Source organism: Ammospiza nelsoni, chromosome 24, assembly GCF_027579445.1.
Source record: "Ammospiza nelsoni isolate bAmmNel1 chromosome 24, bAmmNel1.pri, whole genome shotgun sequence".
Taxonomy (NCBI): Eukaryota; Metazoa; Chordata; class Aves; order Passeriformes; family Passerellidae; genus Ammospiza; species Ammospiza nelsoni.
The window spans coordinates 5212360-5236986 of NC_080656.1; positions in this window are offsets into that span (position 1 = coordinate 5212360).

Genomic DNA, 24627 nt, shown 5'->3' on the forward strand with positions numbered 1-24627 from the left:
TCACAGCCAGGGTTTGGGCTCAGCACTGCCTCGTGTTGGGCTGTGAATTATCGATCTCAAGTTCTCACCTCCAAGTGCCTTTATCAAGATTGTAGCAGTAAAAGCTGTGCAGGAAGAGCCCAGTGCCCAGCACAACTCAGGAGATTAAATTCAAACGTTTTTTCGGGGTGCACTGACAGATTTACAGCTTAAATATTGTGCTTTGAAATGACTTCAGGCATTTCATATCAAGGTAATATAGTTTGGCCTGAAAAACAAATGTTTGCAGTCTCATTCATTAATTACCATTATGAGAGATCCAAGCTCAGAGCTTTCTATGTTCTGATCCAAATCTGTTTCCCTTGGCCTTATCTCAGCGCTGTAAAAATGACTTTCCATCTCTGCAGTGCCTTTCCCTGTGGCATTCTGGAAATAAAAATTAATTAACCCATAATGCAAATTTGCCAAAGCTGGGGAAAGGAACCCCTGACTCCTCTAAAGGTGTTGCTCTGCATGAAGGTCTGGGCAGGAGGAAGCTCCTGATGGCACCGCCACGCTCAAAAATGCACCTTTTAAAGGGTTTTAGTAATGCTGTGTGGGCAAAGTGAGCATTCAATATTATTCCCTTCCACAGATGGAGAAAACAGTCACCAAGTGACTAAATAATTTGCTTTTAGTCACATGGAGAAGAACACAGCGTTCCTCAGCCGAGCCACGTGGTTTGCTTGTTCCTCTCCTGCTTTCTCACCATGGAATGGGGAATCTAAAGGTCTGTCTCTCTGTATTTTGCAAAAAGGGAAAGATCTGGGCCTCCTTTGAGAGCCCACAGCTCCCTTGCAGCGAGCTGTGCTCATGTCCTGGCTAAATTTCAATTTGCCAAGGTATTTTGGATTTTTCTAAAATTACGCTCTGGCTGTGCACGACTCTTCCTCCCTGCCAGGTTCAAGTTCATGTGGAACGTTCTGGGTTTTAAAAGGCTCTGGATGGTTCCACCAGCCAAGGTTTGCTTTGCAAAGTTTAGATTCCTATTTTAAATCTGGATGGGAGAGTCTGAGATGGGTGTGGGGCTGCGGAAATGCCACCAAGCCACTGTCTTGTCCGTGTTAATTTTATTTTTTTATTATTGGTACCAATAATAAACCCTTTTGCAATTGTTATGTAATAGCACCTCCAAAGTTCTTTTGGAGTGTGGTACCTTGCAGAGGATTATTAATTTTTTTTTTCCCCACATTACTTCCAATTGGAGTTTTAGTGATTTCAACTACTTACAAAAATATGAAATTGTGTTTTATCCAGGTTTGGGCTTTTTTAAATGTGAAAACAGAGACTTGTAGGCAGCAGTTGAGATAATTCCCCACCATTTCTGAGTGTATTCCTGATAAATACATGGTGGGGAGATGATTCCTGCTAGAGAATTTATTACCTGAATAAAAAAATAAATCTCAGGAGGGGAACAGGTGCTGTCACAGCATTGCTGGGCTTTGAGGACCACAGGAATTTTGTGATCACAGAATCCTCACTGGTTTGGGGTGAAAGTGACCTCAAAAATCATTGATTTCCAACCTGCTGCCATGGCCAGGGATATCTTTGATATTTAAGGATGTGTTAAAACCACTTTTGGGGCTGCCCTTGCTGCTGGTGCCTCACCCCTTCATCCCCACTCCTGCTCTCTCCTGAGCACAACGTGCCTGCTAAAATTCTCCCTGGCAATGTGAAAACAGCAGAAAAAACATCCTGGCGTGTTCTGGAGCATCCCCAGCTCTCTGTGAGCATCCACCGAGATTTTCCAGGGAGGAAAGAGCCCTGAGCAGGCTGGGGCTGGAGGCGGCGTGGGAAGGGTTAAGGATTACCGGGCTGGCTCTGATGTGCTTTCCAGGTAATCAGGGTAAAGCCAAGCTCATTATTAAAGGGATGAGCCGGGTGTAAAATACCTCGAGCAGGGGGTGGTTTCTTGGAGAGCAGAGCCGGGGGGGTGTTTATTTTGATTTTTATTGGTACCAACAACAAACCCGTAGCAGTTGTTATGTAACAGCAGCTCCAAAGTTCTTTTTGAGTGCGGTACCTCGCAGAGGATTTGTGATTTTCTTGCTGTCAGCGCAGGCTGCCTGTGCAGAATCGATCCGGCTGCTCAGACATCCTGGGTGTGGTGGAGTTGTGGTTTTTTTGCTAAGCTGATCCTTGTAAGTGGCTGGGATTTATTATTTCATTTATTTATTTATTTATTTATTTTCCCCCTTTCCTTTCTCTTCTCCTCCTCCTTCAAATGGCTGCCTGGCTGGAAGAGCTTTGTGCTTTGCATCTTTTGCGATTAGGGAAAGGTGTAGGTTGGATATGGGGATGGAATTTTTCATGGAAAGAATAATAAATCACAAAGCTTAATAATAATAATAATAATGATGATGATTATGCTCTTCCCAGGTAGGTGGTAGAATCGCCATCTCTGGGTGTGTTTAAAAACAGACTGGACATGGCACTTGATGCTGTAGTTGAGGTTTCAGGGCATAGGTTGGACTCAATCTTAGAGGTCTCTTCCACCTCATTATTCTGCGATTATTTTCTGTATTTCTGTATCTGAAATTCTGGGATTGGGCATCCCAAGCTCAGGTTTTGCATCCCAGCCTTCCCTCCGTGTCTGCAGCTCTCCAGCTCAGCCCTGCAGAGCTCAGCCCCTCCTCAATATCTCGAATTTAAACCTTTGCAACGCCTCATTTTCATGCTCTGTGGGGACTTTTACAAGAGGTTTGAGCTATTATAGGGAAAGAAAGGTTATTCCCTTTAAAATAAAAGTATTGGAGGGGAAAAAAATAAAATGCTTACAAGTGCACTACAAGCAAGGATCGTGTTTCCTAGCATGGTATAAGTGCTCATTTGCTTTATAGTGCTCTCAAACCTGTGTTAAATCCTCCTGAATTGGGTGTTCAGCTGAAGACAGGGCTGGCTGGTGATACATCTTCCAGTTATTGCAAAATAGCAGCTTTGCTCACCTTTCTAAAGGGAAAAAGTGAAAAAAACCCTAAAATTATTTGGATTTTGGGGTTTTACAGCCCTGGGCAGTGGGATGTCCAACAGAGGTCACAGTGGGGTTTTTAATTTTATTTTTAGGGTGCAGCCTTGGGATCAGAACTGTGGGATTTTTTAATTTTAATATTTTCCTTTTCTTTTTTTTAGGGTTCAGCCTTGGGGTCAAAACTGTGCTGGACCTTTCCAAATTCTGTTTTCTTCGTGAGGGTTTTCCACAGTGAAATTGTCCTTGCCCAGAGTGATGCAGGGCTCTCTGCTCTCACTGTGCCACGGGGAAGGGAAGATGCTGGAATTCTCCAAGGAGCGTGGAGATTGTGCCAATGGAAAATGGAATTTATTCTTTACATTAAATCTTTGCAAACCTGTACAACCTGACAATGAGCTCAGCTCAATAGGAAACTTCCGCTTCAAAATAGATTTTAAAACTTTTCTTTAAAATATTTAATAATATTCTTTATTTAATACTATGATTTTTTTATTCTTTCTTAAACAGGAGCTATAAGTGGTTTCCAATATCTGGAACCCATCAGCTTCTGGAGGTACCTGATTGTTATTAATTTAAGGCTGCCCAACAAAATTCTGCTCTTAGAAACCAAGAAAATTTGCTCAATATTGGCTTTTTTGTCTTTTCTATCACCTCTAGATCCTTGCATAAAGAAAAGGCAGTTTTATATGTTATAAAACTCAATTATTACCAATGTCACACTTTTTAAAAAAATAAAGAAAAACCCCTCCAACATTTCCTCCTGGATTTTCCAACCTCTTGGCCACCTCTCTTCTTTCTCCTTGCCTGACTTTGCCCTGGTTAATATTCCAACAGGTGTTTCCTTTTTCAGTGGAATTTTTTAGGCCCTGTCTCAAGGGGCCTCCTGCATAATAATGCTGTGTTCATTATGGGCCTGCCTTGCTGGGAGAGAACTTTATTTTCTTAACCCCACCATTTCCCCTCCGTGCAGGGGCTGCACGAGGGGCACACTTGGGCCTTTCAACATCTCCTGCTCTCTGATTTTTTATTAAATCCCCACAGGGATTGGGATTTTTGGACAAAATCCCCACAGGGATTGGGATATTTTCGACACAATCCCCACTTAGATTGGGATTTTTGGACGAAATCCCCTCCTGAATTGGGATTTTTGGACGAAATCCCCTCATGGATTGGGATTTTTTTTTGATGAAATCCCCACGTGGATTGGGATTTTTGGACGAAATCCCCTCATGGATTGGGATTTTTTTTTTATGAAATCCCCACATGGATTGGGATTTTTGGACGAAATCCCCACATGGATTGAGATTTTTTTAAACGAAATTCCCCCATGGATTGGGATTTTTGGATGAAATCCCCACAGGATTGGGATTCTTGGACAAAATCCCCACGTGGATCTGAATTTTTGGACGAAATCCCTCCATGGATTGGGATTTTTGATGAAATCCACCCAGGGATTAGGATTTTTTGGACGAAATCCCCCCATGGATTGGGATTTTTGATTAAATCCCCATTTCACCTCAGCCCTGCCAGGAGGGTGATGAGGATTTAAGGGAGAATTGAGGCCAAAAAAAGTCTCTTTTTTTCCCACCATTTTTTGCACAGAATCTCATTTTTTCCTTTCTTTGAACATCACCTCAATTCCACTTTTGTGACCATTGGAAAGGACAAAGTTAAAATAATGAAATTAAATCTTCAAGATTCACCCCTTGGCAGCCTCAGTTGTGTTCTGGTATTGCTGGAAATTTGTTCTGGTGACATTTGGGCAGGAGGGGTGACAGCAGCCACTGGTTCATTCCCACATCAATTTTGAGGTGATTTCTCTGCCTGCTGTGAAATTTTCCCCTTTCTACCTCTGGATGATGCTGAGCTAGAAAAAGAATTTTTTTTTTTTTCTAGATATTACCAACTTTAATATATTAAAAATAAATAAATAAGGGTGGAGGGATTTAGGAACTCTGTGCCAAAGCTTCCCTTGCTCTGTTTCACTGTGTGTAAAATGCTGCTCTGTGCAAGTTTCCTCCCAAAATTTGGTTTTTTCAATTAAAAAAACAACCAGAAAGGAAAAAAAATAACAATGCAAGAGTCAGATCCTCACATTATTCGAGGATTAGCCAGTTATGGTTTGTCCCAAATTGATTAAATCAAATATTGGTTTAAATTGATTAAATCAATTAATTATTGATTTATTCAGGTGGCTTGGTGATTCTTTTCTCCATATTTGATTATATCCACCAAGCCAAATTCATCTGTGGCATCACACAGGCTGTGACATAGATTATATATATTATTTAGATTTTATATATAATATAGATTATATATTTTATGGTTACATATATTATTTCTATTTTGTATATAATATATTTTATTATTATATATATAATTTATATTTTACATATAATATATAATATATTTTATTATATCCCATAATTATTTATTATGTATGGCAAGGGAGGAGAAGGCAAGAGAAATTGGAGTACTGAAGCCATAAAAATTATGAATAAATTGGGGTTTTTTTGGTTGTAACTCCATTAAAAATTGAGTGCACTCTAATGTTGGGCTATTCTTAGTGCAAATCACTTTTTAAAAGGTTAAGGCCAAATTCCCTCCCCATTTGGAATTTGGAAGCCTCAATATGGTGCTACAAATTATTGGAAATCAGAAAATTGCAGTTGTTGGGAGCTTTAATATTGATTAAATAAATTATTTGTTAATATTGATAAATATTGATGAAATAAATCATATATTTATTCATTTATCATGTATTGATTTACTCTGTAAATAGCTATCAGGAAGGTAGATGTGGCACTGGATTAAGAAGTGAAATTATCAGATTCAGATATTTAAAAAAAAATCTAAACTAACCATGCAACACTGCTCAGTTTGGTGGATTGGGTCTTAGACAAATAGAAATATGGAAATATCAAATTTTTTGGGTTTATTCTGCGTCAGGCATCAAGGGCAGGGCCCTTCAGGGACTGCAGCAATCACTGACACTTTAATTTTTACAACACAAAAATATTTCACGCCACAACTCTAAGGGAAATTATTAAATATAAGTTATTAAATTAAAAGAATCATGAACACTGATTAGATTTATTCTACTTCTTCACTTGGCTGGTGAGAATTATAATCTATATTCTTGTGAATTTTTAGCCTACCCGTGCATTATTTTGGTGGTTTTATCTCTGCTTCTCCACAAAGATGATTTTTGCTTAGTCATCCTTGTGAACATGCAGATGAAAATACCTGGGGATAATTTCTATTATAGATTATAAAAATGGGGATGAATTTTGAATTCAAGGATGTGAACTATGGGATATTCAGAATCCTAGTTGATATTTATAACTACTTCTTATTTTTTTTCAGTCTCATACAGGTAGTAATATTAAAATTATTACAACTCTAAGTATTTTAATGGTTAAAAATATTGATTTTTTTAATGGTTAAAATTATCAAAAAATCCTCATTTGGAGAGAATTTTATGCTCCTGTTTCTTTAAGGTGGGCCCTGTGCTCTGCAGCCACTGTTTTCCAATATTTGGAATGATGAGTAAATGGAATTACTCCCCCAGCCCATCCTTTCTGTTTACATTGTGTAATTACCAGCCCCTCTCCATGCCTCGCAATAATTGACTTGATATTGATAAATAGATTAGCTAATACACTAAATGATTATTCCCCACTAAATGAATCAGGCTGCTTTTGACTTCAAGTGCCATTAGCAATAAATGCATGGATTTGGGACAGCTTTTGCATTTTGCATTAAGCAGCCCCTGGAAAAAATAAAACACCCAGAGAGCAGGAGCAGAGCCCAGGATGCTGCTCCTTCCCTGGGCGGGGCAAAATTCACCTTTCCCCATCTCCTGAATTCCTTTCTGGCACCCACGGCATGAAAACTTTGCCTGGAAAACTCCCAGGAGAGGTTTAGAGCAGATATTAGGACAAATGTTAGGATCTTGTAGTATATTACATTTTAGGATATTCAGAAATATTTTCATGGGAAGGGTTGGGAGGTTTTGGGATGGGAGTGGTGGAGACACCAGCGCTGGAAGGGTTAAAAATGTGTGGATGTGGCACCTGAGGAGAGGGTTTGGAGATGGTTGGACTTGATTTTATATATCTTTTCCAAGCTTAATCTGTGATTTTAGGGGGTTCTTTAAAGCCTTTTTAAGGGGCAGGACTGAGCAAGATGAACCTCAGGGTGGATGTTCCATCCATGGTGTCGCTGTGTTGGGTTTTTGGGGTGACCACCCTTCTTTCTGAGGGTGTATTTTTCCCCAAAAATTGTGATTTTATCACCTTGTTGTTGTTGATTGTGATAATCCCTAATAATTCTGTAGGACTGGTCCAGCCTGAGCACAGCCAGGGAAATTGTTACCAATACATCAAATTTCTTGATCTTGGACCATTTGAGTCAATTCTGGGATTGAAACTGGAATTTTCAGCTGGAGAGGTCGCTGTGTCAGGTTTCGGGGTATGGGTGGTGGTTTTCCCCCAAAAATAGTGATTTTATCACCTTATTGTTGTTAATAATTCCTGTATTGGAATTATTAAGGCTTGGTCCAGTCTGAGCACAGCCAGGGAAACTGGGAAATTTTGGGATTGAAGCACTGGGATTTTCAGATGCAGAGGTCACTGTGTCAGGTTTTGGGGTGTGAGTGGTGGTTTTTCCCCAAAAAGACTGATTTTATCACCTTATTGTTATTGCTAATTCCTGTAGGAGTGGTCCAGTCTGAGGACAGCCAGGGAAATTGGTACCAGTACACCAAAATTCTTGGTCTTGGACCATTTGAGTCAATTCTAGGATTGAAATTGGAATTTTCAGATGGAGAGGTCACCGTGTCAGGTTTTGGGGTCACCATCCACCTCTTACGGGGTGTTTTGTCCCCAAAAAGATTTTTCCCCAAAAAGGGGTAAATTTATCACCTTGTTGTTCTTGCTAATTCCTGTAGCATTGGTCCAGTCTGAGCACAGCCAGGGAAATCGGTACCAATACATCAAATTTCTTGGTCCTGGATTGTTTGAGTCCATTCTGGGATTTTGAGGTGGAGAGGTCACTGTGTCAAGTTTTGGGGTCAGCACCCACCTCTCTGGGGGTGCTTTTTCCCCAAAAAGAGTGATTTTATCACCTTGTTGCTGTTGATTGTGATAATTCCTAATTCCTGTAGGATTGGTCCAGTCTGGGTGCAGCCAGGGAAATTGGTATCAATACAGCAAAATTCTGGATCCTACAACACTTCTGGACCAGTTTGAGTCAATTTTGGGATTGAAGCACTGGGATTTTCAGATGGAGAGGTCACTGTGTCAGGTTTTGGGGTGTGAGTCGTGTTTTTTCCCCAAAAATAGTGATTTTATCACCTTGTTGTTGTTAATAATTCCTGTAGGCTTGGTCCAGTCTGAGCACAGCCAGGGAAACTGGGAAATTCTGGGATTGAAGCACTGGGATTTTCAGATGCAGAGGTCACTGTGTCAGCCTTTGGGCTCACCACCCACCTCTCTGTGGGTGTTTTATCCCCCAAAAAGAGTGATTTTTCCCAAAAAGGGGTGATTTTATCACCTTGGTGTTGTTGTTGTTAATAATTCCTGTAGGGCTGGTCCAGCCTGAGCACAGCCAGGGAAACTGCTACCAATACATCAAATTTCTTGATCCTACAACACTTCTGGACCTATTTGAGTCAAGTTTGGGATTGAAACAGTGGAATTTTCAGCTGGAGAGGTCACTGTGTCAGCTTTTGGGGTCACCACCCACCTCTCTGTGAATGTTTTTTTCCCCAAAAAGGGTGACTTCATCACCTTATCGTTGTTGCTAATTCCTGTAGGATTGGCCCAGTCTAAACGCAGCCAGGAAAACCGGTACCAATACATCAGATTTATTGATCCTGGACCGTTTGAGTCCATTCTGGGATGGAAGCACTGGGATTTTCAGCTGGAAAGGGCTGGGCTTCCCCCTCTGGAGCAGCTGGCTGCTCGCCCAGGCGGTTCTGGATGAGATTTGGGAACCTGCAGAGCCTCAGCTCTGCCCAGGCTGCTGCAGGAGCTGCCAGCCTGGATGATGGACGGCGATTCTGCACCTTGGAGGAGGCAAAGCTGGCCTGGATTTTGTGGCATCGGGTTTGCATCTGCTGCCTGCACCTGGGGAAGGGCAGGGAAAAGAACTTTCCTAATTTATTTATTTTTTTTGCCTTTGTCTGCAATGAGGGCACAGCAATCTCTGGGCTTTAATTCCACCATCCATCAACAGTAAAATCACTGTTTAATCAGAATTGAGGGTGGGATGTAGCAGTGAAAATGTGATTTTATTTTTTAAGGCATTTAAAGTCTCATCTCTTTCCTTTCTTTCCTCTTTTTGCCGTCTCTTAATTAACCTTAATCCTGGCCAGATAATGTATGAAACCTCAAATATCAGCACATACTATATAATCCATAAATATCCCATCCCAGCCTCATTACAGCACCAGGATTAGGCAGGAAAAAAAAAAATGGGAGAGAAAAAAAAGTGCTAAAATTAATTTAACAAAATGGGAACCAGGCCTTAAATGGATGGGAATTGCAACCTGAAGTTCCAGTTCTGCAGCATCACATCCAATTTGCTGGATGCCTGCAGCTGATTTCTGTCTGGGTCCCAAATTCTGGGGATGCTTGAGCAGGGAGGGAAATCGGTCCCAAGGCTCCTTTTGGTGGCTGGGGCTCTCTGAGGATGAGTTTGGAGCCGAATTCAGATTTCCTTAAACTTCTGCTGCTTGCAAAGCTCTTCCAGCTCCCGAAATCAGTGTTAGGTGTAAAATTAAAGAGTTTTAGGGAGAAAAGTGATGATGAGATCCATGCTCATCTTCCTGTGAGGGAAAAACTTCGCACTGCTCTTGAAAAAGAAATGGGAGTTTTATTCACCTTAACTTTCCTTAAAACACCAAGATTTCCCTTTTCTCCAATTTTTATTGTTGCCACCTTTGATTGGTTCACTTCCTTCCTGCTTTAGATCGGGTCTCTCCTTCAGTATTCAATATATATATTCAATATATATATTTAACAACATGTCCTATAATGAGTTCTTATATAATAATATGTCTTATATTCAATATATATTCAATATTGAATATATAAATATTCAGTGTTGAATATATATCCAATATTCAATAATGTCTTATAATGAATTCGTATATAATAATAAAATGTCTCATATTCGATATATATATATAAAATAACGTGTCTTATAATGAATTCTCATATTATATAATAATGTTTTATATTCAATATAATTTATTATTGAATACATATATTCAATATTCAGTAATATAATGTCTTATAATGAATTCTTGTCTTATATTTAATATTGAATACATATCCAATATTAAATAATACAGTGTCTTATAATGAATTCTTTTATAATAACATAATGTCTTATATTCAATATATATATTGAATATTGAATATATATTCAATATTCAATAATATGATATCTAATAATGAGTTGTTATATTATTTAATAATATAATGTCTTATATTCAATATTGAATATGTATTCAATATTCAGTAATATAATGTATTATAATGAATTGTTATATTATATAATAATATAATGTCATATTCAATATATATATTGGATATATATATTCAATATTCAATAATATAATGTACTATAGTGAATTCTTATATAATACTGTAATGTATTATATTCAATATTTATATTTGATATTGAAGGTATATATTCAATATTCAATGATATAATGTCTTAGAATGCATTCTTATAATATAATGTCTTATATTCAATATATATATTCAATACTCAATCATATAACGAAGTCTTATATAATAACGTCTTATATTGAATATATATTCAATATTGAATATATATATTTTTTCAATATTCAATGATATAATGTCTTATAATAGGAATTCTTATATATCCCAATGCTATATATCAGCTCGTGCCCTTGGTGATTTTTTCAAGTGAAAATGAAGTAAAAAAGGTTATTTTATATATATATTTTTACAATAATTTATTATATTTATATTTATATTGGATTATTGGATGTATATATTTTGAATGCAGATGGGAATTTCAGGGAAGCAGGGGGATGTGGATGACAAACAACCAGATTTGAGCTCCCTGTGAGCACAACACCCCTCAAAAACTTCTTTATTTACCTTCAGCTGAAGCAAGGCTGTAAAAAAATTAAAAAATCAGAAACTTTTGGCTGTTGGCGTTGAGATTTGACCTGCATGGACAGAACCAGGAGCTGTGTGTCCTCCCAAGGTCCCTGGGCTGGAAATGCCAAATTTCCCCAGCTTGGAGCGAGGTCTTTGCTCAGGCGCAGCGTGAGAGGGAGCAGATCCAGCCTGGGCAGATGGTGGGCAGCAAACAGTGCCCACAGCTGCTGGGAGCAGCAAAAATCCCGGGAAAAGCAGCAAAAAATCCCGGGAAAAGCAGCAAAAAATCCCGGGAAAAGCAGCAAAAAATCCCGGGAAAAGCAGCCAAACCCCAGCCCCACCCAACTCTGGGACAGGCAGAGCAGAGAGCTGGGCTCTGGGCAGGAAAGGAGCTGGGAAAAAGCTCAATTTCCACGGCTTGGGCCAAAGACAACGAGCTGGAAAATCACCTTGGTGGGTTCTGTGATCCTCCTGCTCTGGGTCCCTTAGGAAAATCATTAAAAATCATCATTTAGGAGCTGTTGTATTCTAAATTTTGACTGAAAATTTGGCTTAGCAGCCAATGGAGATTGATTCCCAAGCAGTGTTTCTGTGACTCCAGGATTTTGTGGGAGCTGTTGCCTCTCACAACTCCATTCTTCACTATCAGCTGAAAAATTTAGGAAAAAAATCACTTTTAATCTCCCTGTGGAGGGGCATTTCCTGACCAAATTCACCTCTGGGGAAGCAAAGCCTCTGGGGTCGTGATAAAATCCATGTTTTCTGGGGGTGGAGACACAAGAAATCAAGATTTCTATGAAAAACCTCCATGAAATTAATAATAAGCATTGTTAAAGTGGCAATTTAACAATAATCAAGCCAGCAGTGAATGAATTTGTTGGTGTGGTTATTAGACAACAAGGTTGTTCCTTTTCTTGGAATTTCGTAGTTACTTATAGAAATTGGTGAATTTTTTCCTGGATTTTTGTAGTAATTTCCAGAAATCTGTGGATTTTTTTTCTTGGATTTTTGTAGTAATTCTAGAAATCTATGGACTTTTAATTGGATTTTTTTTTTTAGTTATTTCTAGAAATCTGTGGATTTTTAATTGGATTTGTTTCTTGGATTTTTCTAGTTATTTCTAGAAATCTGTGGGGGTTTTTTTTCCCTTGGATTTTTCTAGTTATTTCTAGAAATCTGTGGTCTTTGGTTGTGTTTTGTGGCGTGTGTGGTTGTTAATTGAGATATCTCCAATTAAGCCAAAGAAATTTGATGTTCTGCACAGCCCTGATTGGTTCTAACTGGGCTCCCAAGCAATAAAATCTGATCTGCTCTCTTAAACCGAGAGCAGCACCCCTAAAAAAATGGATATTTTGGAAATTGCCCTCAGTTTTTAGGGATTACATTTTGGTTTTGGGGATCCCCCCCCCTTTTTGGGGATTAACCTCTGTTTTGGGGTTTATGTTCCCTTTTTGGGGATCCCCTTCCCTTTTTGAGGATTACCCTCTGGTTTTGGGGATCTCCTTCTCTTTTTGGGGATTAACGTCTGTTTTGGGGTTTATGTTCCCTTTTTGGGGATCCCCCTCCCTTTTTGGGGATTAACCTCTGTTTTGGGGGATCATGCTCCCTTTTTGGGGATCCCCTTCTCTTTTGGGGGATTAACCTCTGGTTTAGGGGTTTATGTTCCCTTTTTGGGGATCCCCTTCCCTTTTTGGGGATTAACCTTTGATTTTTGGGGATCCAATTCCCTTTTTGGGGATTACCCTCTGGTTTTGGGCATCTTCTTCCCTTTTTTGGGAATTAACCTCTCTTTTTGGGGATCCCCTTCCCTTTTTGGGGATTAGCCTCTGGTTTTGGGGTTTATGTTCCCTTTTTGGGGCTTAACCTCTGTTTTTGGGGATCATGCTCCCTTTTTGGGGATCCTCTTCCCTTTTTGGGGGATGACCCTCAGTTTTTGGGGATTACTCTCCGTTTTTTTGGGATTACCCTTTGGTTTTGGGGATCTCCTTCCCTTTTTGGGAATTAACCTCTGTTTTGTGGGTTTATGCTCCCTTTTTGGGGATCCCCTTCCCTTTTTGGGGATTAACCTTTGGTTTTGGGGATCCTGTTCCCTTTTTGGAAATTACCCTCTGGTTTTGGGGATTGCCCTCTGTTTTTGGGGTTTATGCTCCCTTTTTGGGGATCTCCTTCCCTTTTTGGGGATTGCCCTCTGGTTTTGGGGTTTATGCTCCCTTTTTGGGGATCTCCTTCCCTTTTTGGGGATTGCCCTCTGGTTTTGGGGTTTATGCTCCCTTTTTGGGGATCCCGTTCTCTTTTTGGGGATCCCTGCTCTTCCCTTCCCCTGCCCTGCGCTGTCACCAATCTCTTTTTTGGAAAATCTCCTTTTCTGAGCTCATTTTTGGACAGCACACCCGCAGCAAGGTCCCCACCACCTGCATTTTTTAATTCCTGAGGATATTTCAGTGCCAGGTGGGATAAAAAAAAAAAGTGGGAAATTGAGTCCTTGCAGCAACCTCTGCCACTGGATCTTTGCAGCAAGCCAGGGAGACAGGGAAAAATCGTCAACATTATTTCAGCACAGTGGGGAGGGAGGGATGAAAGCTCTGCAAATGAATTCATTGTGACAACCTTTGTGAAGGATCCCGGTGTTTGATCTTTTAAAAGATTTAATAATTCTTTGGAGAGATTAAAGAATGAAACTGGCTTGGGAGGAGGAGGAGAGGAAGTTAACTTTCCTTTTCCCTCCCTTGATTCTGTCAAAATAGTAAATAAAAAAAGAGAAAATCCCTAAAGTTGGTTGGTTTCTCCCCACATCACCTCTTTTTTTTTGGGTGTTGATGCATGGCATGTTTGTAGTGGAGAAACATTTGGAAATGTGGCCCCTCAGATAAAGATTTTGGGCAATGATCTAATGTGCTTCTATCCAATGGAAATGGAGCTAAAAAGCAAAGTAATTGGATGCCTGGAAATCAGAATTTCCACCATTTGGGGTTTGTGATGTTTTATACATTTATAAAAAGCCAAACCTTCAACCACAGGGTTGGGTTTGGGTCCTGACTGTTGAACCAAGCAGGATCTGAAGGTCTTTGCACTGCCACTGCTAAAATACATTAATTTTTGGTTTCTGGTAGCTTAGAAAACCTTTAGTTTAAATGTTTTCTTAAAACTAACTCAGATTGCTGGGATGCAAACAGTAAATTCCTGTTATATATTTTTTTAATATATTACTTTAAAAAACCCATTTTTTTAAAATTAATATCTCATGTTTTGGCTATTTATAACCAAAACGAACCCCCCAGGAATTAAAACAGGGAGATTTTTCAATCAAATGACCTGGTATTATTCTTATTTTAAAATAAAGGAATTATCTGTGCTGCAGTTTTTGGGGAAATCAAGCTTTTCTGCTTTGAAGAAGTATCGATAATTTTAAAATGAGGAATTTTTTGGTTAGCCTGGTCACTTTCTGCCTTTAGCCAAATAAAGAAATACAGTTTGACTGGTGCCAGCTGCCATATACAACTGGAAGGGGGTAGGAAGAGTTTTTTAATCATTTCTCCATCAAATACTGAGCAGCCTTCCCTATGATAAGACCCCAGGGTCCTCCAGGCTGAGCCAGAAACTCCTCTGGGCTGGGGCTGCACAGGAAGCGCGCCCAGTGCAGGCATCCATTTCAAAAGCCACTCATAATGAAGATTAATTAGCCCTCATTTAGCAGCCCGAAGTTAAATACACACAGCCAAGGCCTTGGGCTTCCTCACACCACACAAAGTTTCCATGGAAAGCAGAGAAGAGTGGAAAGTGGGGACAGGAGAAGGAGGCTCAGCTCCCATGTGAAGTAAATTTAGAATTGCACCAGGATTGGCTTTTTTGGTTGACGCAGAGGGATAAAATGCCTCAAGGGGCACTTTGGGCAAGGCAGGGTCACATTTTTGGTCTGTTTGCAGTAGTGCAGTTTCTCCAACCATGTTCTATTTATTGTCCTTTTTGCTGGCTGAGGGCTTCCCACCTTCCTTTATTCCATGCAATATTCTGTCCGTCCAAAAGGCCAAACTCAAGTACCCATATCTTGAATTTTTCAACCACAAGCTGGGCTCTGATTGGACTTCAGAGCTTTGCAATGAGAAATTTTCCTTCTTTGTTTTCCTATGAGGCATCACTTGGTCTCAGATCCAGTCTGGGGTGGATTTCTGCTTTGATCCCACATTCCTGGCCTGGAATATGAATTAAGGCTGGGCTTGGTGATCTCAGGGGTTTGTCCAACATTAATGAGTCCGTGATTTTAATCTTTTTAGTAAGGCACCAATGCAGGGTGTCCTGCAGCTGGGAGAGGCTGGGAATCACCTGCACTTTTCCAGCCGCAGAAGGAGGGGCTGTGTCAATGCAACCAGTGGGGTTGACTTTTCCAAACCCTTCCTGGGGCTGGGCTGCCCCACTCAATGCTGTCCCCAATGAAATCAGCGGGGTTTGACTTTTTCAAACCATTCCTAGGGTGAGGGTGTCCCTACTCACTGCTTTTCCAATGCAATAAAGTGGGTTTGACTTTTCCAAACACCTCCTGGGGCCCTGCTATCCCCACTGAGTGCTTTGTCCAATGCAATCAGTGGGGTTGACTTTTCCAAACCCTTCCTAGAGCCAGGCTGTCCCTGCTCAGTGCTTTGCCCAACATAATCAGTGGGTTTGACTTTTCCAAACCCTTCCTAGAGCCAGGCTGTCCCTGCTCAGTGCTTTGCCCAACATAATCAGTGCGTTTGACTTTTCCAAACCCTTCCTAGAGCCAGGCTGTCCCTGCTCAGGGCTGTGCCCAACATAATCAGTGCGTTTGACTTTTCCAAACCCTTCCTAGAGCCAGGCTGTCCCCGCTCAGGGCTGTGCCCAATGCAATCAGTGGGTTTGACGTCTTCAAACCCTTCCTAGAGCCCTGGTAACCCCACTCAGTGCTTTGTGCAATGCAATCAGTGAGTTTGACTTTTTCAAACCCCACTCAGTGCTTTGCCCAACACAATCAGTGGATTTGACTTTTTCAAACCCTTCCTGAAGCCGGACCATCCCCACTCAGTGCTTTGTGCAACGCAATCAGTGGTGTTTGACTTTTCCAAACTCTTCCTAGAGCCCTGCCATCCCCACTCAGTGCTTTTTGCAATGCAATCAGTGGTGTTTGACTTTTCCAAACCCCACTCAGTGCTGTGCCCAATGCAATCTGTGGGGTTTGACTTTCCCCAACCCTTCCCAGGGCCGGGCTGCCTCACTCAGGGTTTTGCCCAATGCAATCAGTGGATTTGACTTTCCCAAACCCTTCCTGGAGCCAGGCTGTCCCTCAGTGCTCTGGCTGCCAGCACAGGAGCGGGGAAGGAGCCCTGAGCGTCCCCAGCACCTTTGGGCACACAAAATCCTCTCCCTGCCTCATTGTCAGGGCTGCTGGCTGCTCTCATTAACTTCAAGTGCCGTCGAGTGCTCAGCACAATGGCAAACCGAGCCCTGCACTCCTTTAAAGTGATCTTTGGGGTTTCATATTTATTTGCAAACCGGGGGCAGCGCAGCTCCTGAAAGAAAAGGGTTTTCCTCTTCACCCAGAGCTGGAGGTGGACACACAGAGCCGAGGCATGTTCTGCCAGCACAATGGCAACTTATGAATAAGATCATACTTGTATTTGCATTAACACGGCTGGCTTCTCCAGGCAGTTTTACATAATCTCCTTTTCAATGGGGAAGGGTGTCATTTCCCCTTCATTTCATACAGCCCTGCTTTGAAAATGTAGGGAGGAAGTATTTAAAGAAAGTCCGCATTTTATGAAAGGGAAAATTGCCGGCGTTCCTTTGTGTGTCTCAGTAGGATTTGGATAGATTACTCATACTTAAAAAGGAAGGGAGCTTTTGCTTTCTCTTCCCCTTTTTTAAAAACTTGCATTAACATGATGTATTGACATATTACAAAATCCAGGGAATGCTGGAGAGGGAATCAACCGCGGCTTTGTCCACAAGTTGCAACAAATTCTTAAAACGTCGTCACCTTCTGAAATAAAATTGTCACATTTTGGATACAGGCAACTTTTATAAGGACCAAAGCTCCACTTCTGAGATAGGCACAACAGTGTGTCCTCTCTTTTTCTCTTGCTTTTTCTTTCTGTTTAAAAATTCTCTTTTTTTTTGCTTTCCACCCCTTTTTGATCCAGTGAGCTGGGTACGAGTGCAGCACATTTGAACCATTTTCATAAATCAAGCAACTGGAATAGATTTTAATACAGAATTGTATTACTGCAGGAATGCCAGGCATGCAGGCTCGAAGCACTAACACTTCTATTAGTTGAAGGGAAGCCAATCCTTTAGCTGTAAGCACATTAAAAGGAAAATAATTCCCCTGCTACATTTGGGGCGTCTCTGATGCCAAAAATCCTCCCTGAAGTAACTCACAACTTTTTTTCCCTGAGTTGTCCTTGTCTCAGGGGTGTTACAACTGGTCAGTCACACTCTGAGGAATATGTTTTACAGCAGATATTAAACCCCACTGAGCTGTTCTCCTCTCTCTGACATCCTTGGAGTAAAAATAAAGTCATGGCGCAGTAGAACATCAAGGTTCAGTGCTGGAAGACACTATCAGCTCCCAAAAAGGCTTTCTATTCCTTCCAGGACCTATATTTATATTTGCTGATGACTCCTTGTCAATCTGACACTTGCTAATCAACCTTTGATGATAATTGTAATTCTTGCTGAGGACACTTCATCCCAGGAGGTCAAAAGGACATTTTGTACACTGAGATGCACTCTGTGCTTGTGTGTGACTGAATCCATGGGCATATGTTTATATTTACAAGAGATGTTTGTGCTAACACTTCTCTTTTTTTGGGGTAAATTTTTTATCATTTTCCTTTCCCTCATTTGCTGCTGTCTTTTTGCATCTATGAAATGTTGCTCATTGCTAAATCATCACCAGAATTTAAACGGGAGGGGTGAACTTGCTGCTCAAAAGAGAGGGGAAAACACAAGAACATTTTAAAGGTGCTTTAGTAAAAAACTTGGTAAATATTCAGCTTTTTTTTTTAAGAGAAGGGTTTTTGTGAAATCAGTTGATAACATCTTCATCTAAATCCATTTATTATCTCCTATTTGAAAAGCACTTGGCTCAACAGGGCTTTGTGCCTTCACTGAGGTTTCCAGGTACCATCAGATCAAGAATCTTAAGTTAAGCACGGATAAAACATTACAATGTTTGTTATTTTCTCTCTCCAAAAAGAAAGCAAATAACTTGAGGCACCTGACACTGATGGTGTAGACTAAGCCAATTGGGAGGCTTTTCATTTCATATTTTGGCACTGAATTTTATTCCTTTTTTTGAGTCCTTTTTGCCTTGACATTCCACAGGTTTTGGATGTGTTGGGCTAACCCCAGCCTAGATCCCGGCAAATAGTCAGATTTTGGGTTTGCTGGGTTTGTCGTGTGGGTTCCCAACATTAGGAATCCAACCAAAGGATGGGTTTATATTTGTCTGTGCCGTTCTCTGGAGCGCAGAGTCCTCTCCCAAGGACAGCAGCACGGATCTGCTGCCAGGAGGCACCAAGAGCTGGGCACCGGGGGCTGAGCTGCTGCAGGGCACTGCCCCTGCTCGCCCGCTTTGATTGCCCTGGTGTGCCAGCCTCGGAGCCAGAACGGAGGAATAATCTGCAGGATAATCCCTTCCTGCAGGAATCTCAGCATCACCTCGGTGGCTGGTACCCAGAGACTGCTCCTGGCTCAAGAACTGACCTCAATCAGAGAGCAGGAAAGCAAATTATCTCCCTGCTTCCACAGTTTGCTCCCGAAGGACTCCAGAACCTTGCATAAACAAAAACTAATTATAATACACACACACACACACACACACACAGACAAAAAAATTAGTAAAAAACTCGCAAGCTCTGCTCGTGGGCTGAACAAAAAAAGGAAGCTGGGAGAGTGAATGTCACAGTGCCATCTACTGACGCCAGCCCCGAGCCTGGAGGGAGAACACCCAACTGCAGGGGGAAAAAAAAAATATAAATAAATAAGGCTGGGAGTGTTGGAAGGATTATGTTTAAAGGAAGGAGATGACTGCTAATTAATGTGACAAGAGAGAAAGCCTCACCTACTGACAGGTTATTCATCCCACAAGTGTTAGGATCCTCCTCAGCGCTGCCTGCTCCTCTAATTCCTGCAGAAAGGAACAGCTGACCAGAACCCTCAGTGCCAGCTCCCATCTCTCTGTTTTGTCCTGATGAGCTTTACACCAGAGGAGAATTACAGCCTGCTCTGTGGCGAGCAATTTGAAGGCATAAAGGAATGCAATCGTGGAATAAAACCCGCTCTGTGTGCTGTGAGATAACTTCACCTGCCACAGAAAACGAGCGGTGACTCGGAGGCAGGTAGGAGCAACATGTAATCCAGTTGACATAAATGAAAAGATGATATTGGCAGAAAATTGGGCTGCGTGTGAATATAAAGGGCTGTTGAATAACAGGGAATGGGAAATGACATGCTCAGCAGCAGTGAGGGAAGGATGAAAGGAGTTCAGAAAACATTTGTACGGGAGAAGCCAAGCACGAGTCAACAAAGGCTGGAATTCTGTGCCCCTCCAGTGCTGCAGCCTCAGCCCTACCTGTGCTCAGGCTTGGCAAGTGCTAAAGTGTCAAAACAATTAGAGTTTGTTCTCTGGTTGCTAACGTGCCAGCTGAAGTGGAGGCTGAGGTGCTCAGCAAAGCCATTACTAAGCAAAATGAGGCATCATCATCACCCTCTGTATCACTGTCAGTAATTCCGGGGTAGGAATGGAGTGAAGGGCGAGCAGGGAGTGATTTGGGATGGAAAAAAAAGCCAAGAGGTGAGGAGACTGCAGCATGGTGATTGAAATAAAGCATTCTGTGTGTTGTAAAGGGTCGTGTCGAGTATGAGAATTCAGAAGGAGGGAGAAGGGAGCACCTGAGCTGGGCTCGCTGAGATTCACCCCAGGTAGGTGGTGGCAGATGGAGCTGACATCCTGAGAGAGGCTAAGAGGTGGAAGCAATAATGAACAGCCTTCACAAGGTGAAAGCAGAAGAAATATTAGAGCTGTTACAGGAGAGCAAGCAGGAGATGCTCAGATTTATGAGCTCTTTTGGAGAGCAGCCATGGTTTGTCTTTATTTCCTAGTAACTGGTTCTTGATTTGAGCTTCCTCAGGTCAGCAGATCAGTGCCATCAGCTCTGAAAGGTTCTCAGCCCTTCCTTTGGATCATCTAGCAGGCTCAAAATGAACATGTGGAGTGCAAGCACGATCTGCTTTGGGGGGAGCTGTCCTGAAAAGCAAAACCAATGGAAAAAAGTAAGAAAAGAGAGAGAGAGGATTTTATTATGGCACCATCTGTCTCCTGGCTGTTAATATTTCTCTCCCCTCTTTGCAGTGATTCTGAGAACTGGGTTGGAGGATGATGTTGGAGGAGGGATGGTTCCAGAAGGGACCATGGCTGTGGCTGTCCCTCCATGGACAGCAGGGCCCTGTGTGACATTGATCCCAAAAGTAACACACAGAGCGAGCCTTGGCTTGGAGGAGGGCCAGCGAGTGAATTCCAGCTTGGTGCTCCTTCTCCTGCTCCCATTCTCGTCTTCCTTGCTTTGCTCCCATTCTCTCCTTCACTTGTTTTGAAGTGAATTCCAGCTTGGTGCTCCTTTTCTCGCTCTCATTCTCTCCTTCTCACTGGCTCTGCAAGTGAATTCCAGCTTGGTGCTCTTTTTCTTGCTCTCATTCTCTTCTTCTTTGCTTTGCTCCCATTCTCTCCTTCTCTTGCTTTGCAAGTGAATTCCAGCTTGGTGCTCCTTTTCCTGCTCCCATTCTCTCCTTCACTTGCTTTGCTCCCATTCTTGGTGCTCCTTTTCCTGCTCTCATTCTCTCCTTCTCACTGGCTCTGCAAGTGAATTCCAGCTTGGTGCTCCTTTTCCTGCTCCCATTCTCTCCTTCACTTGCTTTGCTCCCATTCTTGGTGCTCCTTTTCCTGCTCTCATTCTCGTCTTCCTTGCTTTGCTCCCATTCTCTCCTTCACTTGTTTTGAAGTGAATTCCAGTTTGGTGCTCTTTTTCTTCCTCTCATTCTCTTCTTCTTGCTTTACTTCATTTAAGGATTTTAACAGGAGCCCAGACCTGTCTCAAGCATTTTGCTTTTGCGCAGCACCTGGGACAGGCTCCCACTGGATGTCACAGCACCCTGCCAAGGGATCTGCTCTCGTGTTTTTCCAGCTGACCCAGAGATTTCAAACAGCAGTTTCATTTTTCCTCTTTTAATTTAATTGGAGGACGTAAAAGGAGCTTTTGACTTTTACTGGTGGAACCTGAGGAGGACTGAAGCAGTTTAAACTTGACAGACCTCAATGGTGCAGGGCACCCTTCTAAACTTTTGTTTACCTCCTGTGAGCTGCTGAAGAGAGCAGGGGAACAAGGGAAGAAAAGGAAAAAAAAAAGAAAAAAAAGAAAAAAAGGCAGCTTTCAGTTACTAAACCCCCTCATGGCATTGAATTTTAACCAAGTACATCCAGCCCTGCCAGCCAGAAATGCCAAAAGGAGGAAAGCTGCTGAATCAGAGGAGAATCAGGATTGGGAGGATGGTGGGGAATATGAGAGTAGCACTAGGTTAGTTCATTTCATAGAATTATTGCTGTTTTGTATTTGCACATCATCTGGGAGCAAACTTCTGGGTTTTTTTTTTTTTTTTTTTTTTTTATTATCATCACTAGGTTTTGTTCCTAAGTTATTTAGCAAATGTTTTCTGGGAGCCACTTGCAGCATGCAGATGAGTTATCCCCAGCTCCTTGCTGGTCTAAGGAATGAGTTCTGCAGCTCTGAGCTGAGCTCGCAAGATGCCAAATTTCTGAGCACCCTGGGCTGGGTAAAGCAGGAATTCCTGGTGCTCTGCACCCCTTGGGCTCAAATCTTGTTTACAGGGAAAGGTTTGGGAGCATGGAAAGGTTTGGGAGCATGGAAAGGTTGGGAGAGCAGGGAAAGTTTTGGGAGCAGGGAAAAGTTGGGAGAGCAGCAGCTTCTCCACCTTTTGGAGCTGGTTTGGAAGCATGGAAATGTTTGGGAAGCAGTAGCATTCTCTTCCTTCTGGCATTCATTTTGGAGCAGGGAAAGGTTTGGAAGCATGGAAGAGTTTGGATGCTTTGGGATTTGGGTTATTTGGGATTATTGGAGGGTCTGGGCTGGTCCAGACCCCCCAAATTTACGAGGCAGTCACTTCTCAAGAAGAAAAATCTTTGACCCAAATGAAATAATTCCACTGCTGGTGGGAGCTTCAAGCAAGTGTCCATTTCCCTGAAGACTTTATTGGGGTGCCAACCCAAACTCAGTTGGATTTTGAGGCACGTTTTCAGCTCATTTATTGTTTTGAAAAATGCCAGTCTGGTGGAATTATCAGCAAACTGAGGAGATACAGCAGGAATGTCTTTGCTGAGCGTGGTGTGCTGCAGGAAGCTGTGCTGATTAATGCTAATTTATTTAGGAGTAGAGTTTGGCCATGGCTGTGTGCCTCTCCAAAAGATCCTGTTGGGTCCTTTCTCCACCACACTCACATATTTGCTGAAGTTGCTGTTGCATATGCTTGGGCAATAAAACATTTACAGCTATTTCAGAAATTGCTGCAGCGGGCAGTTTTCCTCATTAATTTGACCGTTCTGGATGGGATTTCACGAGGTGTGAAGGCGTGCAGAGTCCTACCTGACACTAACCCTGCTCCTGCTTGTAATGCCAACCTCTTTAAGGAAAAAATTAAATCAGAAAGAGATGTCTGGGGGGAAATGGAAGTGGCAGCTCCACATCCAGTGATCAGCCAGGAAATCACAAAATGTCCTGAGCTGGGAGGGATCCGCAAGGATCATCCACGTCCTGCTCCTGCAGATTTACTCTGATTGTTCTTTGCTTCTTCTTGCCCAAGACTATGGAGACTTTAAAATACCTCCGGGAGCCTGCAGGGAGCAACGGGCTATAAAAATATAACAATAATGATTTCTTCCTCCCGCCTCCATCCGAGCAATCTCTGAGCGTGTTTCAAATATCAAAGAGCAAGAAACCCATTGTAGTGCTGTCCCCTGGGTAAAGGTGGGAAAAGGAGGCCCTGAGAGGTGGAAGGAATTGCACAAGGCTAAATGGAAAGCCAGTAGACAGGCCTGAGGGCAGGGTTTGGGTTTTGTCCCCATTTTGGGCAGAATTTTTTTTAAATCTGTGCCCAAACGCTTCATATCTGGTCAAGATTTGGATGTTTCCTGCAGAAATGCAGTAAGAGAAGGATGTTTCCTTCTCTTCCATTTTAAAAGTGATGCCTGCACTAAAATATCACTACCACAGTGACAAATCAAAGAATTCTCTGCTCCATCTTCTATCCCAGAGCTGCACCTCAGCCTGACTCTCCTGGAAATATTAAGACAGATGATGGATAGGGACAGGTCAAAGCAGAGAAGATCTTGAATTATTCTTTTCACATCCCAAAAGAATGAGCTTGTGTTATTCCTCACTTTCAAATTTGCCCCAATTTATGGGGTAGATAAGGCTGGAATTTTGAAGGGCAGCATCACAAATTGCTTTTCTTATTGATCGAGCTTTTTAATGCGCCAATGAAAACAATAAAACTTGCATTTAAAAACAAACATTTCTAGCACAGGAGCTGCATTAAAATGACACAAATTGCTTTTGTGGGCTGAATTCAACAGAACACCCATGAGGTTCCACTTAAAAACAACAAGCCAACAAAAATCAAATTGCATTGTTTTACAGGCAAACAAAATGGTGAGTGTGCCTTGGGCTACGTTGGCAGTGTGTTTTCTTGGGAGATCAAAGCTTAAATCCCATTAACCCTTCAAATGTCAGCCTGGTGAGTTCCTCTCCTTCACCTCTGAGCTTCTGGTGCTCCTTCAGCAGGGAGCAGGGCTGGATCTGCTGCTCTTCCTCCTCCTCTTCCTCCTCCTCCTCCTCCTCCTCCTCCTCCTCCTCCTCCTCCTCCTCCTCCTCCTCCTCCTCCTCCTCCTCGTTTCCCCACCAGCATCTCCACGGAAGCAGCACCTTGTAAGTGGGCAGAGTTCAAACAGCCCCTTCAGCCAGCCCACATTGCTTCAGCTTTACTGACTCTGAAATCTGACCACAAGCCAGCGCTCAAATACATTTATTTTGGTTTTTACCGTTCACTGTGGTGTCACAGGTTTAGTTTTCTATTTTTCAGTTTCTGTGCTGCTTTAGTGTGTGGGTCTGGGCTCACATCAGGGGATGCTGAGCTCTGTGCACAGAGCAGGGACACAAAACAATTCCTGCTCCAGCTGGGCACCAAGGACAAATGACCCAAATCTCAGCCCAGGAGCACAAACACCGTGGGCTGCAGAGAGAAAAACAAGCAGGGTGGGACTGGAGGGGCTAAAGCTGGAATGGGACAATGAACTGCAAGGTGCAAATGGAGCAGAACTGATCCCAGGGAGAGACCCCGGGAGCGCTCGTGCATTTTGGGGCCATTTTGGATTCACCTTGGGTGCATTTTAGGACCATTTTGGTTCATCTTGGG